The sequence below is a fragment of the Diabrotica virgifera genome, chromosome 4 (assembly GCF_917563875.1).
Source record: "Diabrotica virgifera virgifera chromosome 4, PGI_DIABVI_V3a".
NCBI lineage: Eukaryota > Metazoa > Arthropoda > Insecta > Coleoptera > Chrysomelidae > Diabrotica > Diabrotica virgifera.
This window is the reverse complement of record NC_065446.1, coordinates 116,232,891-116,249,857: the sequence shown is the minus strand read 5'-3', so window position 1 is coordinate 116,249,857 and position 16,967 is coordinate 116,232,891. Positions and strand designations below refer to the sequence as shown.

At 33.4% G+C, this 16,967-nt stretch overlaps 1 protein-coding gene across 3 annotated transcripts in view; it reads left to right on the top strand.

Annotated features, from left to right (window-relative positions):
* The window catches only part of LOC114335183 (uncharacterized), a 127,125-nt gene that overhangs the window by 47,886 nt on the left and 62,272 nt on the right, over positions 1-16,967 (top strand). For 2 of the 3 annotated variants that reach the window (XM_028285368.2, XM_028285369.2), the window contains exon 2: positions 8,944-9,007. The exons of the other annotated variant lie outside the window; for it this stretch is intronic. The gene's annotated coding sequence lies outside the window, so the exon portion shown is untranslated. The remainder of the gene's footprint in view (positions 1-8,943; positions 9,008-16,967) is intronic. 3 annotated transcript variants of the gene reach the window in all.

The window sequence follows — 16,967 nt, the reverse complement described above, 5'->3', positions numbered from 1 at the left end:
ACCTTCTGTAAATTTACCTTACTTATCCGCGGCCTAGTCTTGTGTTGTACGAAAATGTCCTGATGGGTCCCTGGACGAGCAGTGTGTGTCCCAGTTAATGTCCCTTTTGTTATAATTATTGATTTTTCTTTTGGATATTCGCTTTAGGATTATTTAGGTTAGTTAGGACTAAAACATTAACTTGTAACTGGCTGAATCACTAATGTATATGCCAATAAAAAAAATTCCAATTTGGATAGAATCTACTTAATTGTAATTTAAGTATATTGGTCTTATATCGTAGTGGTCAAATCATGTTGCCCGCAGGCAATAAAAAGTGTATCGTGTTGTAACTCGGTCGAATACCTTCTCGAAATCGATAAAACAAACATCAACGTTGTTTCGGAACTAACATTTTTTTTTTGTAAGAAGACATCTACTTTTATCGCCGATTTTGAATACATTGTACTTTAGCACAAAACGAATACAGTATGCATACTACAAGTGGGCTTGCTTTTCTTTGGTATTGTTATAAAGGGTGACTCCAACTAATCATCTGATATTTTTCCTTCGTTGTAAATTTTGTTAAAGAAATTGATTAAGGTTTAGGTAATGTTTTCCTCATCCAAAAGTTTAAGTAGCTCAGCAGGGATTTGGTCTGGTCCAGGTGTTTTATTATTCTTGGCTTGCTGTATTTGCTTTTCTGACTACTGATTTCATTTTTTTCACTAATATCTTATTGTTTTTGTGTAGGATTCATATCTTCTTCTTCTGCTAGCCTTTGTGAGTTTTGGCATGCTTAACAATGTTCCTCCATTCTGATCTGTCGGTTACTTTTCTTCTCCACTGCCTGATAATCATGATTTTAAGGTCTTCGTCACCGTCCATCCATCTTTTACGGTGTCTTCTCTTCTTCTATTAGGTGATTACAATTCTATTCAAAGCTGTAACACAATCTCACTACGAGTAAGTTCCAAATTAAGTAAATTTACTCACTAATATTATAATCATTTTCATAGTTGGCATGAAGAAGAAGAATTAAATAAATTCGAAAGCTAGACAAACGTCCAAGAGTTTTATTATATTGCTTAGACAAGACTATTATTGACTGGCACTCCACAATAAATATTATAATAATTTGTTTATTTATTTTATATTATATTTTATATAGTTTAATGGAGCAAACAACACTTTTGTTGCCTTGTTCTACGACACTATAATAAATGTATATAAACGTAGGTATAATAAATAAATCACTTCGGTTCACACCGCCTATTCAATATCATCACTTTTATAATTATGTCAACAGCACGTGTCACCGGATCATAATAACAGTAAATCACTTTCATCATGAGTGCTGGAAGCAACTCTGCAGGTGGCGCCGACAAGCCCTTTATACCAAGGTCGAAATAGCTTTTTCGGACAATGCACACAACAAAAGAGATGCACTTGTCACCTTCTGCTTCAATTATGCGTACGGAACGTAAACAGATCTACCTACTGACCTAGTCAAGCGACGACGGAGCAACTTCCTCTTCATTATTGAGAGCTTTTTGGCGCTTAGTGCGATTATTGCTCCACCCTCTTTTATGTCCAATTAAATAATAGGAGGCCAGGCAATGAGGCAATTTAGTAGTTGATCGTCGCCGTGGCGGAGCGGTGTCCTGTGTAATTTCTGCTCTTTTTTTATTAGATTATTTACAGCCGGTTGGCTCGTGCCAATCTAATCCAACAGGTTGGATTTTCAACACGAGATAATCTGATTCAGCAGAGATGATAGCAGTCATTCCAAAGCATGAACCTTTTATATTGTTATGGACAAAATCGGAGCACACTAGTTCGCTCCCGAGGTCAAAAAACCCTTTTAATTATGTACTAGTTCGCTCTCATGGTGAAGCGGATTAAGCACTTATCTACTTAAGTTCTAGGAAAATTAATATCGGCGAAAATGGTATTGTGATTTTTGTGTTTTATATAGAAAATATATATATATATAAAATATTGGTTGTTATATACAGAGCGTTTCCTTTTTAATTAGATATACCACATTGAAGGAAGCGCTAAATTCGGCAACATTGCTTATTATTCCACTATAGTACCGATGCGTGATCGTTCATCGGCAGATTCAAACAAATGCATACTTTCAAGTTCTGAAATTACTAATTTACAAGGAGTATGGAGTAAGTAACGTAATATGATAATATAATTTTGAGAAAAATGGTTTTGGTCAAGACTCTCTGGTGTTTGTTTATTATTTATGCACTGACTAAAACTCGTTTATTCACTATATTTGCTGGAATTACAGCGATGGCATCAGCCTATGTGTACAACATGACATAGCACTTTTTTCGCCGGGACCGCGCGTACTTGCCACCTTCTTAGCCTGACTAGAGAAATTAAAATATATTGTTATTCCTCACTGAACACGTTTATAGCGGTGATAGAGACACAGAAGAAAACGAATACGAAAGTATTACGAGAATTGGTCAAAGAATACGAAATAATAAATACAATAAAAAAAAGAATGTGCGTGTACTTTGTACGCACGTAAGGAGTTAAACTTCTATTATGTGATTTCACCGAAATTTATATAAACATGTACTTTAAACAGTTTATTTATATTTTATTTAAAGATTAAACTAATTTTTACGTACTACTTTCCAAATTTTTTTATTAAAACAATACCAAAAATTAAAAAAAATTAGAAAACACCAGGATTCGAACCGGGGACCTCTTGATCTCCAGTCGAACGCTCTACCACTGAGCTATACTCCTTTTGTTTGTGCGGGTGCGGACTACAAGATTTCTCAGACATACCTATTGTCAAATATACCAAGTGAAGTATTATAAAAATACTTTAAATATTAGGTACCTACTTATTATCTTATTCCCGAGGTAGATAAATCTAAAGATACAAAAATTATAATAAATATATTTACTAAAAACACTAATATATTCTTTCCACACCTTTTTTGGACTAACACATACATAACTTAAACCATTTAGCAATTAACGCCATACTGCCTGTGCGCGCATGCGCGAAGAATAATAAAAATTCACTTACAATCGCGCCTAAAGAAGTATAACTTCAATAAGAAAGCTGCAATATCTGGGTCACGTAATTAGGGGATAACGACATGAAATACTAAAATATGTCATGGATGAAAAATTTAAGGGCCTGATTTAAGTAAATGCAGTTGAATAGAACTCTTTAGAGTAGGGGTAGATAGAGTAAAGGTATAGTGATGATGATATCCAACCTCCGACTGGGACAGCACTTGGAAGAAGAAGAAAACCGATTTAGTCAACAGCAAGAATATTTCAGTTAAAGACAGGGACATCGAAGAAGTTGACTTAAGTCGAGAGCTAAAGAGAAAAATAAATCTAGCTTGGACTGCATTTGGAAATATTAAGGATATTTTTAGATTAAAGATTCCCGTGTTTCTGAAAAGAAAAGTATTTAATCGGTGCTTTCTGCCAGTGACGACCTATGGTGCAGAAACCCTAAGCGCTTGTCCATATGAGGACGGTTGGCCAGCGTTTGACGCCGCGGTTAGCCGACGTTTGCATCGTACACATGAGAGCGATTGACTGACGGTCTCATTCCTCCCCTAGTAAACTTACAACCGCCGCGGTTTGACGACGGATAGGTTGCATGTGACGATTTGTTCTTTGGCAACATAGGGCTTGTCCATATGCGGGCGGTTTGCCAACGTCGACTGCGCGGTTTATCTGTTTGACCCCTGTTTTTCTTGGTATTAGGGTGAAACTTTAAAGGCGGCATTAGGGTGATATAAAGTAAAACTGGTAAACCACTCGGTCGACGTTGGCAAACCGCCCACATATGGACAATCCCTAAAGCGTGACGTCGACGTTGGCAAACCGCCCTCATGTGGACGAGCTTTAAGATTCACAAGAACAACGACGAGTAAACTACAAGTTGGGAAAGAGTAATGGAAAGAATAATGTTAGAGGTTTCTCTACGTGATATATATTATAGTACATAATGATTACGCAAAAGATCAGGAGAAGCAGACATAATTGAGAGAATAACAACATTATTATGAATCTGGTCAGGGCATGTAGCAAGAGCACGATGATCGGTGGACAAACAGAATTTTGAAATGGAGATCCCGAATACATGCTAACAGAAATAGACGTCGATCTCCGACGAAATGGACCGATATAAAAAGAGTGACTACAAATTGGATTAAAATGGCACAAAATCGGTCTAAGTGGAAAAGCGTGCGAGAGGTTTATGTTCAGCAGTGGACGTTGCAGGCTATATGATGATGATGCAGATTGCTAACTTACTTGCTTAGTTAAAACTATATCGAGTTTTAAAAGTCATATCGATTTTATGTTATAGTAGGGGAGCCCAAGCGGTGAATTTTTGCAGTAACTCGAGCGCGTCAGGTTCTCATATGGGGAGAAACCTGGTACCCTGTAGATGTACCTCTACCATATACTGGCTCTAAACACAGGGGAGTTCGTTAAGGGTGGGCCGAAAAAAAATCTACCCTTAGAAAAACTCGAAATCGTCAGATTAAGGTAAGTTAAGTACATGAAAAACAGTGTATATTTCAAAAATCTGACGATTTGGGCGGGGCGTAAGGAAATGGGTGAGTCACAAAGTTTCACAAGAAAAAAGCGAATATTTCGCGAAATGAAAGATAGATCTAAAAACTAAAAAATACGTGCTCAATATTTGTCAAAAATCTATCGAATGATACCAAACACGACTCCCCACGGAGAGGGTGGGGGTAAATTTAAAATTTTAAATACGAATCCCGCGATATTTCGCGAAATGAACATCAGATCGAAGAACTGAAAAATACACTTATTCAATATGTTTGAAAAATCTATCGAATGGCACCAAACACGGAGGTGGGGTGGGGAGTTACTTTATAATTTTAAATAGGGGCCCTCATTTTTTTGCAGATTCGGGTTCCTTACGTAAAAATAAGTAACTTTTATTTGAAACATTTTTTCGAATTATGGATAAATGGCGCTATAATCGGAAAAAACGATTGTTGGAAATGGAAAATTTAATTAAAAAATGGCAAGTCCTCACTTTACTTAACTTTTTTTTGTTTTAGAACCTACTCTTCACAACCCAATAGGTCCCCAAAACGCTCGAGTAACTGCACATTTAGCATACTTTCCTCCACTACTATTACGAATATTTTGTAAAATAAGACTCTTTGAGTAATCCTCTTTGTTATTTTATAAAAAGTCAGCATAAATATTCTTCCGTGATTTAAAATACTAGAATATAAACAAATTCACCTGTTACACCATAATACATTACAATAAATCAAATGTATTGAATAATTATCTAGATATGCATAAATATGCAAATTTTTATTATTAACTTTTGTTTACATTTTCAAGACATTGACCCTGTTTTAAGATCTGATAATATTAATAATAATTATAAACTAGTATTTCTTTCAACATAAATAAATTAAATCCAATTTGTAGTGGAATACGGGATATATGTTTATCCGCTGTTTCGTTATATCAGCTCGAAAGTTTGCATTGTGATAAGATATCAGCGTGTTTTTGCTTGAGACCAGCCACAAATTATATTTTTCACTCCGGTTATATTCTCGAATATTTCTTTTGCCAGTTATCTCACAGATGGAGTCATCGGTGCATTTAATGAGAACATGCACTATCTTGTTCGACAGTATCATCTGACCTCATTATCAAATGTTTTGTTTTGTATTTCTGGAAATTATCTTCGTCAGTCCTATTTTTGTGTTTGATAGATCGGAATATACGAAGTTATGGAAAACATGAAATTAAGTCATTCAAACGTTTACTAGACATGCATTTCAAATCTTACCTATATTAAAATCACAATAAAGATGCACTAGAAATAAAAAAAAAACAAGACACGTTGAATGTTACTAGGAGCACTCCCAAATCATGATTTACAATGTATACACTTTGTAAATCATGATTTGGGAGTGCTCCTCGTAACATTCAACGTGTCTTGATTTGTTTATTTCTAGTGCATCTTTATTGTTATTGTAGTATAGTAAATAAACTAGCCACAGACTTGCTAACAATGGAAAATTATGGCAAAAATCTGAATTTTTCACCCTTGCATGTAAAACACTTCTTTTTATGTAAAAATCTTCTTAATTTTTAATTAATAAAAAACTTACACTTCATACAAACAAAATTTCTTTATTTTAAATGACTTTTATGGATAACAGTTGAAACGAATGACGACAGTTATTATACAGTAAGCACGTAAAGGTTGGAATAAATTAATTTACGTCATCCATCTGGGTGTTATGACGTAATCGATGATGATTTAAAATATTATAATAGAGGTCTTGTGATAGATCATTTGAAAGGTTATTCAATTATCTATTCAATACTGTAAACATTAACATATATATTTATACAGGGCGTCCAAAAATTATTTTTGAATTAAATTAATTAAGACAAACAGAAGAATGTATGTAATTTATTTAATTCAAAATATGTACATTTTACTGCTGTCAGAAAACAGAGAAAAAATGTTTATTTGACAGATGTATTGTTTTTCACTTAAATTCAATGTTAAATCTGCCATTCACCTTCCTATTAGCAGTTTGAACATTTAATTTAAGCGAAAAGCAATGTTTATTTTTCATATCAACATTTTCTGTCTTCTGACAGCATTAAAATATATTTTGAATTAAATAAATTACATACATTCTACTTTTTGTGTCAATTAATTTAATTAAATTTTTTTTTTGGCATTCTGTATAAATAGTTACGTTAATGTTTACATTAGTGAATAGAGAATTGAATAACCTTTCAAATGAGCTATCACACGATCCCCATTCTCATTAAACAAAATCATCGATTACGTCATCACGCCCAGATGGATGACGTCACTGGCATGTATATGCCAAAAAATCCTAACTTAAAAATAAAAATCGACCTGTTTCGGGATTTGTTTCCAAAATCGCCCATTGAGGAAAAAATGAATTTATTCCAACCTTTATGTGCTCTTTGTGCAAGTCAATGGTCAATAGACAATGAAAATTAGCTAGCAGTTATTTTATCATTCACCGACGCGCGGCGGCAAATCAAAGAATTAGAGCGGGCTGTATCGTCGCCCCCGTTAGCGAAATTATTTCGATTATTTTTTTGCACAAACTTACTCAAAAAGAGGTCCTTATAGCAAATTCACAGGGTGCCAGGCGGTGCCGTGCTCGAAAAATTGTTTAAACAATTTTTTTAAACAAATTTGCAAAAATAACTGTTTTGGGCCATTCTGAGCCAAAATTGCCTCTTGTGGTTTTTCTCTAAAATTGATTGTTGTCGAGTTATACGCGATTTAAAATTTTTAAAATGCGAAAATGGCCATTTTTAAGGCTTAATAACTCGATTAAAAATTATATTATTAAAGTCAGAAAGTGATAAAATCAAAGTTTAATACCTCTCCTTGAATATCCTGAAGAAATTTTTGTCATTATTTTATTACAAAGCTGTTATTTTTAATTATTAACAATTAGCGCTATAATAGTCCAGCTGTATCGTCGCCCCCGGTAGCGAAATTATTTCGATTAGATTTTTTTGCACACAGTTACTCAAAAAGAGGTCCTTATACCAAATACACAGGGTGCCAGGCGGTGCCGTGGTCGAAAAATTGTTTAATTTTTTTTAAACAAATTCACAAAAATAATTTTTTCACTTCGAACAATTTTTTTAGATAATTTGGGTCATTCTGAGCAAAAAAGGTGATTTTTCTCTAAAATTGATTGTTATCGTGAGCTATACGCGATTCGCTTAGTTATTAAGCCTTGAAAATGACTTCGCATTTTTCAAATTTTAAATCGCGTAGAACTCGACAACAATCAATTTTAGAGAAAAATTACAAGAGATCTTTTTTAATCAGAATGACCCAAATTTTCTAAAAAAAATTGTTCGAAGTGAAAAAATTATTTTTGTGAATTTGTTTAAACAAATTTTCGACCAAGGTACCGCCTGGCACCCTGTGAATTTGTTATAAGGACCTATTTTTGAGTAACTTTGTGAAAAAAATCTAATCGAAATAATTTCGCTAACGGGGGCGACGATACAGCTTGGACTATAGCGCTAATTGTTAATAATTAAAAATAACAGCTTTGTAATAAAATAATGTTAAAAATTTCTTCAGGATCGTGAAGGAGGAGTATTAAGCTTTGATTTGGTCACTTTTTGACTTTCATAATAATATTTTTAATCGAGTTATTAAGCCCTAAAAATTGCCATTTTCGCATTTCTCACATTTGAAATCGCGTTTAACTCGACAACACAAAAATTTAAGAGAAAAATGACAAGATACCTTTTTTGTTCAGAATGACCCAAATTATCTAAAAAAAATTTGGTCGAAATAAAAAAATTATTTTTGTAAAGTTTAAACAATTTTTCGACCTCGGCACCGCCGGCACCCTGTGGATATGTTATAAGGACCTCTTTTGAGTAAGTTTGTGCAAAAAAATCGAATCGGAATAATTTCGCTAACGGTGGAGACGATACAGCCCGCTCTAAATAGATATCGCCAAAAGGCCGTGAAAGCACAATACACACCCTTTAAAACATCGAAATAAAAGTGAATCGATTACAAAAATAGTAATTTAGCATTATACAGTGTCTCACAGACAATCATATATGAATATTAAATCTAAATATGTAATCCAGCCTAGTGCAGATTTTCCATCTTATCCCGCTACAGCTTTTATATAATGCACCAGAATGGAAACAAGAACCTTAAAGCCATTGTAGAATGGAGTTATGTCAAGTAAGAAAATACAGTAAGGTGAAATAAAAAAAAATGAGAGATGAAAGTTTTATTCACAAACTCACCAAGATCTTTGTTTTTTCTTTTTGGCCTGATTTCTCGTTATTATTTTTGTACATTATTCAAAACTTTTCCTTCTATTCCCAGTATACTGTAAGATAATTTATTTCCAGTGGAACTGATATTTGCAGACCATCTAAACTCTGAGATAAAATCAACTTAAACAAAACAATCAAGGTGAGTAGATTTTTCATTTATACGACCATTTCGTGTACATATTTTTAATAATTGTGTTTTACCCCCTCTGTGGCTCAGTGGTAAGAGCGCCTACCTTTGGACCTAAAGGTCGTGTGTTCGAATCTCACCTGGGTGGAGAATGTTTCGTTTATTACAAATTACTAAATAAAAATAGTTTCTATCCTTGTGGGGTCGGTACTCACCGGAGGGACCGCAGACGTTCGGATACAATAATTAACGTCTCCTTGCAAAGACAATGACGTCGACTTTGCTAAGTAACAAGACATTTACTCAACACACACACTGCACATTACACTAGTTACCTGATGGCATAAATCCACTATACCATGCAAATGGCCATAAGTTGTTAGCAAATGGCTCATTTGATAGATATTTCTAAGTACTTTGACAAATTAATGTTTAATAAGGTTATGTTATAAAATGCATCATTTTCCCGTTATTTAAGCTTGAATACTTAGATTTGGGTACTCGCCGAAAAAAATATACATTCAATTACCTATAACTCACTTTTAGTTAACATTAAAAGGTCTTTTTAGTAAGGAGTTTATTTCATTTCATTTCATTTTTTATTAGATTAGATTTTGGTAGTATGTAATAATAACCTTTTTGTAAAATCTTATAGTTTTTGTGTTATTTATGATAAATCGGTTAAACACATTTTCTCACAAAAAATTAAAATCTTTGATCTTTAATAACTCAAAAAGTTTTGATTTTTTTTAATAACTTTATGTAACAAACTTTGCTTAGAATTTGCCCCTCTATCGAATTCTATGGATATTTTTAATAAAATAATTTTTACTCCCGAGAAGGGGTGGCATCCAATCCCAGGGTAAAAGCGCAAGTTGACACCATGTCACCTTTGTTCCTTGAGATATCCTCTAACCACTCACCAATTTTCATGCAAATCGAAGGAGGTTCTACGAAATCGGAGGTAATAGCTCATATCCACCTTCAGTGACTGCACTAACTCTCTTTAAATATTAAGATATGTCAATTGGTGATCTTATTGTGGTATCCAAATGCATTCCGAATGCATTCATGCATGAATGATGTATCTTGGTTGTCTTTATTTTGTACCGGATTTTCAGCTTCTTTAATAATTTCTTCATTGCTTAATTTTGACAAATCTGTTAACGTTGATAAATAAGTCGATAAGATTCCAGACGTCTATTTAAGTCTCTTATCAGAGTATCGATTATAATATAGAATGTGTGGATTTTCATCTCATCACTAGCTAAAAAGTTTAGTTCATCATCGGCCCCCTCGTCAAATTGAATTTTTCTTTTTCTCTTTCTTATTTCTTTATATGTTTTATTTGGGCAAACTTTTTTGGCTTCCTTGCGGTAAAGTAATTTGAAAGAGCTTCATACTCTTTAATGACAGAACCAAGATCCATAATTTTTATATACAAATGAGGGGTCTAGATTCAAAACCGGACATTTCCACTTTATGTCATTCTGAGTAAACTAAAAAAAAACAATTCACAACTTAACTTTTCCCTATCTCAAATTGGAGGAAAAGTCTACTTTTGCATCTGAACCAATTCTTTCACACTGAATTACTACTAGGAACTGTCCAATTTTGCTCTTTATCAAATTGTTAATATATGGATCTTTAATCACAGATTACAGAGGTGTATTCAACTAATTTTGACGAAAAAGTGGAAATGTCCGGTTTTGCATCTAAACCCCTCAAATATTTTTTGTATAGTATTTGTGCCGCCCTAGGCAACTGCCTATATTGCCTAATGGATAAAGCAGCCCTGCTGCCCATGCTAAGGACCATCTTCTATTTAAATCAGCCTTTAGATTCAGCTTTGACAGTTCTATTTTTTGTCCCAAGTATATATTCGACTCAACTTTTTCTAGAAATAGGAAGGATAATTACTAAGATTAAATTGCAAAGAGAAGATAGAGATAGTACATAGTAGTTTTCATTTGCTCTTTATTGTAAAAGTAATGCTAGGCATTTCCTTTCATTAGTAATAATTCCAAGACCTTGTCCACCCTGTAGCAATGACAGCAGCGTAGCGGATAGTACAAAAAGTTAAATCATAACCTAGAATAGCTCTCCGTTTCTCGATCCAACTCCAACAACCAACACTCACTCACACTGCACACAACACCGCGTGTTTTGTGCTTTGTGCTGGCTCTTGCCAGTTTCAATATAATAAGGTCGACCTTCTAATTTCTAACCATACGAAAGCTAGTTCCAACGAAACCGACCAACTTGAATGTATAAACGCTACATACGAACGCTTGTCAGACTTCTAAAAACTCCGATGCAGTGGCGGTCCGCCATTTCATATTATAATATATAATTCAATAATAAATATCCCTTAATTACTTACGTGGATTTTTTAGAACGTAGACACTGACATGCAGTATGTCCTACCGTTGCCTATTCTCCTTTGTTTTCAATATGAATTTGTCTTATATCACTGTATGTATTTGTTTTTTACATATCAACTACGGAATGATCCTTTACACTGCTGTAGAATAAAATATTGTTCGAAATAAAAAAAAAGAATGTGTGTGTACTTTGTACGCACGTAAGAAGATATTCTTCTATTATATAATAGGTAATTTAAACGAAGTAAATATACTTAAAAGGTTATTTGTACTTATTTGATTTGAAAATCAAACTAACTTTCTTATCTACCACTTTCAAAAAAGAAGAATATCTTCAAAAATTATATAATAATATACTTACAATAATAAAATCTATAAAAAAAAATAAAAAAATAATAACTTGCTTGGGGCTTGAACCCACTTCACGTCTACCGCGCCGTACGAAAGTTGACGCCATTTCAAACTGCACCAAACAACTCTCGTATACGTCATGTGGGAATATACACAAACTAAACGTTTAAACCATAAAGGACATCGCACACATCTTATGGAAAATATAATGTCACTCAAATTCAATAAAATTTATACGAATAGATGCGTTTTAAATTAACGGTCAAATCTTATCATTGCGCCAACTCTTAATTATGATTAATTACGGCGCAAATTGCAATTAAAGTTTATCGAAATCACATTTTTTGAGTCAGTAAAAGTGTCAGTTACAATACTATTGCTCTGGGTGCTATTCACAAGAGCTTAAACCCCGCTGGGTCTAAGCGGATTAGTGAAACTAATCCGCTGATTTATGGAGTACCGACAATTTGGGTATTTTAAAATATTTTTTCTCTCTCTAACTTATGTACGTACCCATTTGATTTCAGATTTATTTATATCAATTTCTGCTCTTATTATTAAAAATATAGAGTTGGCGCAATGATAAGATTTGACCGTTAATTTAAAACGCATCTATTCGTATAAATTTTATTCAATTTGAGTGACATTATATTTTCCATAAGATGTGTGCGATGTCCTTTACATGAATTTAATAAAATTATTAGTTTGATTTTTGTCGAAATAAAATACAACAAAATATAGAGTAAGAAAACGATATATGAGATGAAGATTTGTAGAAAGTTTGTTCGTAATCAGATTATGTAAATTAAAGCATTGCCTACTAATAGGTAACTACATTATTTTGTTTACATTTTCCAAATAGATAGGTATTGAAACTATTAGGTATTTCCAACTGAAATATTTAGAATTACGTACCTGCGGCTTTTCAAAACTATTTAAAAAGTCACTATAATTATAAAGGACATCGCACACATCTTATGGAAAATATAATGTCACTCAAATTCAATAAAATTTTTATGAATATATTCGTTTCAATTTAACGATCAATTCTTATCATTGCGCCAACTCTTAATTTTCAATAATAAGAGCAGAAATTGATATAAATCAATCTGAAATCAAATGGGTAGGTACATAAGTTAGAGAGAAAAAATATTTTAAAATACCCAAATTATAGTTAGTTCATAAATCTTCTCGAGCTCTTAAGCATCTTATTATAATAGTTTCACTAATCCGCTTAGGCCCAGCGGGGTTTAAGCTGTTTTGAATAGCACCCAGAGCAATAGTGATCATAACTGACACGTTTATAGACTCCAAAAATGTGATTTCGATAAACTTTAATTGCAATTTGCGCCGAAATTAATCATAATTAAGAGTTGGCGCAATGATAAGCATTGACAGTTAATTTAAAACGAATCTATTCGTATAAATTTTATTGAATTTGAGTGACATTATATTTTCCATAAGATGTGTGCGATGTCTTTTGATTTTACATATTTCTGTCCACACATCAATAAAAACTAATATTATACAATATTTTTGTTTACCGATAACCTCCATATTGAACAATTATTGACAGATCATGCGCGGATCAATCAAATTTTACCCTCAATCGATTCGCCGCTAAAGAAGAATATCTTCAATAACCTTTATTTTTTCAAGAAAATTATGAACGCATGCATACATAATATTAAAAAACTGGTGGAGGTTCTTACAAAATCCTTTAGAATTGAATTACAAAAAAAACTAGCATTGGTAACTAAAAAATAGTAAAATAATGTTGAAAGTAGAACCACTTGATGAACTTGCTGCCATACTAATAGCGAAAGAATACTGAATGGACTGCTTTAACTATAGAAACGTACAAATTGACATGCGGTATGTGATACCGCAAGAAAACTTTACGTCAACGTAGCTCAAAGACTAAACCATACTAAAACTGCAAAAGTTGAGAGTAGGAACAACATTACACACCACTTGAAGGTACATAATATATGGTTTTCCAGGAATCTTTTATAAAACTAGTTTTACAACAAAATATATTTCTGCATTTCTGATTCAGGTTGTATGCCTGTTGTGTTTGTTGTCCTCTGTATTGTAAAAAGTTTCTTTTTTTTTCATCTTCTTCTTCTTGTTGTAATAGGACTTTGTCCTGTTTCTTCTGTTACAGTCTTTGCTGCGATCCGGAGCTCCAACTCTCGTACCATCGTTTTTTGGGTCTTACTATGGGTCGCTTGGTGTTGGACTTCTGTGTTTTCGACCAATGCGCCATACGTTCAGGGTCCATCCGATCTACGTGGTCCCTCCACATGCGTCGTCGCGCTCTTGTCCATCTCACTACGTCTTAAACGCCTAGCTCTCTCAATGTGTCTTCGTTTCGTATTCTATCTCTGAGATTTTTTTTTCATGTTTTGTCTTTTTTTCATTAAATTCCTCTCTAAACCATGTTGTTTTCTTTTTTGATATTTTAATGTTCGTTACTTTCCTGTCTCTAAGTGCTTCTTTTGTTGCGTTATTATGTTATTTTTCAGTTTTTCCCAGCTTTCCCCTCGCTGTTATTGTTTTCTATAATATTTAATTCTATGCAATCTTCTCAGCAAGAAAAAATGGCATTAACAGACGAAAGTCCTGCAACGACCAAAGGAGCAAATCAGAGAAGCAAAAGAATGCATAGAGATTGAAATATGGAAGACACAATCCGACAGATATACACTTGGTGTATAAAAGAAGTTTAAGGAAATATCGAAAATTATAGAATAAATCTAGTGAATTAAATATTTCTTTACTGTTTGTTGCGAGGAACTTAACACCACCTCATTAACTCCACACGTTTCTTCGTTCTTCTATCGTCCTTTTACGTACAGAATTATGTACTAAACAGATTATCAGATCCACAGCAAGGAATGTTTCTTATTCATTATTCACAGCGTCACAAATTCTATATGATATACCGATGAAAAAGCATTGTCAATCAAAAGAAACCTAATTGAAGGCACCAGTGCGCAGCGGTTAGATAAGACACGATATGGAAAACAAGTTGAGTACAAAAAAAACAAGAGAAGCATTTATAAATCATGGAAAAATGTATTACTCACCTACACCAACAGAATCCAGAAACAAAAACGACAATAAAGAAAAGGATCAACATAATATAATGAGGCTGTTTCATGGGGACTCTTTTAATATAGAATCTGAAACAGACGAGTCAAATTTTGCATCGCTGTCAAGTGTTAAATCTTAGACATCAAATACTTTTTGGACACGTGACCTTAAAAACATTTCTGCTCCAGTTAGTTCCTGGGGTTTTCTCCCTGTTGGAATTTTCGCTGCTTATGTAATAGTTCTGTGCTTTCATTTTTCCAAGTGGTTAAATGGTTGGTAAATGGTTGTTTCTCCAACTCCGGTGGTTAAACAGTTCCTCCTCCTCGGTTCTTAATCCCTTATAGCGATAGGAAGCCTTCTAGTATCTCTTTGTCACATCCTCCTCCGTTTGTTTTAAGAGATTCCAGAAAATATATTTTGTTGTAAAACGTGTTTATAAAAGATTCTAGAACACCATCTGTGTACCTTCAAGTGGTGTGTAATTGTACCTGCTCCCAACTGCTGCAGTTTTAATATGGTGTAATCTTTGAGCTACGTTGACGTAAAGTTATCTTGCGGTATCACGTACCGCATGTCAGCGTTTACGTCTTTAGTTAAAAACAGTCCAGTGTAGAGATTTAAAATTTCCGGAAAAATTGGGTGAAGGAAAAAAACCTGTTTTTTTTTTCGGAAAAAACAGGAAAAATACGGAAAAAATTAGGAAAAATACGGAAAAATTGAAATGTGAAGGAAAAAAACCTGTTTTTTTATCGGAAAAAAAAACAGGAAAAATACGGAAAAAATTAGGAAAAATACGGAAAAATTGAAATGTGTTACAATATTCTAAACAAATTCTGCATCCCATAGCAAAATTGATAAATTTAGTAGAATCGGATAGATCTATATTATCAGAAGTGCCTTTTGTCTTTAAGTATATAAGAGACACAATATTAAATATTTACAACAAGTTGACCAGACTAGTTCTCTTATCGAAAGCTTGCTAAAATATGTTGAAGAACGCTACGAATTTTGTTCCAAGCCGATTCACTTTGCAGCCAATTTTCTTGGTGCTCGCTTTAAAGGAGAACAATTGAATGAAGAGCAACTAATGGAAGCTATAGATTTATATTTCTGAAATAGGTCATTCACTAAATCTAGATGTACGGAAGGTAAATCTGGCCCAATTTAGAACAAAAACTGAATTCTTTTGGTCGAAATTATTTATGGGATAGTGCGAATAGTACTCATCCCGTTATATGGTGGCAAGGTTTGTGTAGCAGCCACTTATGCCAATCGTTTAAATGGATCTCCACCTTCGGCCTCTTCAGAAAGAAACTGGTCTTTACACGACCTCATACAACAAGCAAACGAAATATATTAGCACAGCATAAAATTCGGAAGTTGTTGCTATTCATTATAAACGACAGGTTATAAACGACAGATATGCATTTACAATGCTAGACCAGATCCAGATCCACTTTTAGAAGAACAAAAACATGTGGACAAAAAACATGTGGTTTTATCCGTCCAGGATGATGAGGCGGGGTTCGAGTCTGAATAAGATGCTTGGTCTTAAGATTCGGACTCAGATGATAATATACCACTGAGTGCTGTGGTTAAATAATGTGCTTTCTACGCTTGAAGTTTCGGTTTTGATAGTTTAAATTATTAGATAATAATTATAATTTTTGACCCTATATTAATATTTTTACAAAATACATAAACGAGTTTAAAATTGTTATTTTTTCACGTTTTAAGTCTCAATGAAAAATATTTAAAATTTACCATTTTTTTCCAATTTTTCCAATGGTTTGGAAAAAACGGAAAAAAAACCTGTTTTTTTTTCTCAATTTTTCCCGTTTTTCGATATGTTAAATCTCTAGTCCAGTGTATTCTTTCGCTATTAGTATGGCAGCAAGTTCATCCTGTTGTTCTACCTTCAAGCGCAAAACAATATTTTACTATTTTTGAGTTACCAATACTTTTTTTGGTTTATTTTTTTTGAGCAGTATTTTATTCTACGTATGTATAGGGTTAAGGGTATAGGGTTCTACGTATCCTGTTAAGGGTTAATATGCTGAAGATTTTTCTGTGCTCAGTCTATTATCATGATTTTTGTCTTTCTGCTATTCCCTAGCCGTCTCATTATGTTTTCCATT